The following is a 3237-nucleotide window of genomic DNA, read 5'->3' on the forward strand; positions in this document are numbered from 1 at the left end:
TCTCCCTTTATGAGGAAGGGTGTATCCTGCTCCTTCTCCACCTTTCTCCCTGCCCCGGCCCCTCCCTCTTCTCCTTCCTCTCCCTCTGACTCCCTAAGAGGGCGTCTCTTAGGGCCTGGGAACGTGCATCTCTAAAGCAGCCTGTCCAGGTCTTTCCTCCATGCATTATCTGAGTTCATGTCTCCCAAGGTGTGTGTTCCTCCGGCATTCTTCCCAGGACTTGCGTGTGTTTGTATGTAAGTATCTAAGCCTATGTCTCAGGCCTGTGTGTTTTCTCACGCCTGTATATTTTTTTTCTCTGATATTTTCAGGGAAACCTTGTGTTCTCTTGGTCTCTGAGTCCAAGGGCGAGTGGGTCAATCTTTATGCCTCTCTGTAGACTTCAAAGAATGCCAAAATATTCTACGCTGCAGACACACACACACACACACACACACACACACACACACAGTAAGAATCCCTCATGTAGGGGACAGAGATTTTTGGTATGTTCATTTCAGTTAGATCAGCCCCCAACCTCACTCGTTACTCCAGTCAAGTAGACTCTTAATGGGCTTTCTAGCTGTTTTGCTCTTAGGACTGCCATGATCTATAAGCCCAAACAGCTATTCGGTTAGACGATTTCCAGATTACTGTGCCCATTGGCTGCTGCACTGATCCCAGCTGAGTAGGCTGGAACAGTACTTGGAAGGGGGCTTTAGGATAGAATGTCATTAAGGCAGAATGGTTTCTTTTCCAATAGGGTCCTGAAGCAACTCTATATTCAAAGAATGCACTACTTGGGCTATAGTACTCCAAGGAGTTAAGCCCTAAATAGTCCAGCAGGCTTTAGCCTACTCTGAGCTGCTATGTAAGGTGTGGGAAGCCATGGGGAAAACCAGAACTAGGAGTTCAGGTTTGTAAGGGCAGGCCTCACACATGCCATTAGCTCAGCAAGAGGATAAGAATGGGGAGTGCAGTAAGTCAAAAAGTTTAAGCTAGAACTGTCTATTTCTCAGTTGGGAGAGAGAATTCAGTCCAGGGTGTGAGAGAGCCCTTGACTTCTAATGGCTGAGCAAAGTAAGCAAACTTGTGATCTTTGGGCAGAAGTGACCGATCTCTGCTGTTTCATACTGCCTCCTGGTAGTGGGCACTGTGGTCAGAGGTGCTGGAACTGCCTTCTAAACCATCCTGGCTATTCTTTCTGCTCCACTGTGGCTTCCCTTGGTTCTCCCTCTAGCCCTTTGTTTTCTCTGAATCTCAAGTCTCATAGACTTGACCTCCTCTTGTTCTGCGAGCTCTGACCTATCAGCGTTTTTGTTTTTTTAAGTCACCGCCCTTGATTCAATGATCTTGGGGTCATTGAGAGTTAGGCATACAAGGCTTGACCTGACTTTTCAACTAGTAGTGACATGTAGGAAAGTTAAAACTTACCGCTTAGGGAGTTGATCCTTCCCACAGAGCGCCCCTGTCTACAGGGTGTTTGCATGTGCGAACCATCTAGCGCCCCAGCCTTCTCTTGCCTTCACTTTGCACACTGGCGTTCTCTTTTTTCTTCTTTTCCATTTCTTGATGCTTGCTCTTGGTGAGTGGGCTTCTTAATCAGGCCTGTCATCCTATAAAAAGATCTTGATATCTTATTTGGGCCATTTCCTCTATAAAGACCAGAGAGGAGAGAGAATGATACAGTAGAAAGAGGATGGGATTTAGATTCAGATGGGGTGCTTTGGGTCAATTTGAATCCCACCCTCACCACTTACTTAATGCAAAAATCTGGCATATTAACTTCCTGTGCTTCATCTTCATCTTTCTAGGCTTCATTATCCTACTGTCTTAAGTGGGGATAACATTTAATAATCCCTGCCTCACTGGGTTGTTGTGGTGATTCAGCAAGGTAATATATAGAATCACCTTAGTACAAGTGTAGAAGGTGATTGATATGGTCTCCTTTCGTAACAGTGCTTGATAGTTCTGTATGTTGAATGAATAAATTTACAATATCAAGGTGATAAGAGACGGGAAAGGTAAACCAATTCAAAGTAAAGTTATTTTAAAATGAGAGCTGTATTCAATGGGGGAAAAAAGTAAAAGGTTCTCGTTTTGGGGGACATGTTAACTGGAGACAGTGCCTTTGAGATCCAGCCATGATGGAGGGAGGACAGAGAACTGTCCTGTGTAGTTCTAGGTATTGGGAGCAAAGGGATTACAGTGACCTTCTTTGAAGCAGGAACTCATCAGCGTTCTCCCTGGGGCTGTCACTGCCCTGACCAGATTTCTTCATCCCATGTTATTGGCTGTGTGGCCTCCCACTTGGTTAACTGCCCCTCAGCGGATCCAGCACTAGTTCTTTGAATAGTGCTCTGGCCTTTCTGATTCTGCTTTTTATCTGATCCCGTGACCCACCTTTGAACCTTTTTGAAGTGATTTTGAACTCAGTTCTTTTCTTAACTTGGCCAACCATGGTCTGTCTCTCTTTCTCCTTTAAATCCACCCTGACTTGGCCAGTGTGGTTCTTAACTATCCTGTTCTATTCTTTTTTTTTTTTTTTTAATTAATTAATTAATTAATTAATTTTTTATTTTATGGCTGTGTTGGGTCTTCGTTTCTGTGCGAGGGCTTTCTCTAGTTGTGGCAAGCGGGGGCCACTCTTCATCACGGTGCGTGGGCCTCTCACTATCGCGGCCTCTCTTGTTGCGGAGCACAGGCTCCAGATGCGCAGGCTCAGTAATTGTGACTCACGGGCCCAGTTGCTCCGCGGCATGTGGGATCTTCCCAGACCAGGGCTCGAACCCGTGTCCCCTGCATTGGCAGGCAGATTCTCAACCACTGCGCCACCAGGGAAGCCCCTATCCTGTTCTATTCTGATGAACATATTTTTCTTTCTCATCCTTGGTTTCCCTTTATGTCTTTCCTTGATTTCCCTTTATTTCTTTTCTCAACCTTTGTACATTGGCGCTAGCCTAAATGTAATGCTGTTCAAGGTATAAATAGTAATTGCCTCATTCTTTTTTTCATTTGTTTACTTAATGTTCATTTTTAGAAGTCAATATACAAAAACCAACTCTCTGTCCCCAAAGAGCTCTCAATCCAACTGAGGAGAGAAACAAGTAGCAAATAATGATAGCAGAGTGTGATGAGTATTATGCTGATATCTACACAAAGTGTGATGAATAAAAGAGAGAGCACTGCTTGGGGAGCAAGAGACGGCTTCAAGGATAAGGTGATGCTTGAGTTGACTTGTCTTTAAAAAGTACACTG

The sequence above is a fragment of the Balaenoptera ricei genome, chromosome 9 (assembly GCF_028023285.1).
Source record: "Balaenoptera ricei isolate mBalRic1 chromosome 9, mBalRic1.hap2, whole genome shotgun sequence".
Lineage (NCBI taxonomy): Eukaryota > Metazoa > Chordata > Mammalia > Artiodactyla > Balaenopteridae > Balaenoptera > Balaenoptera ricei.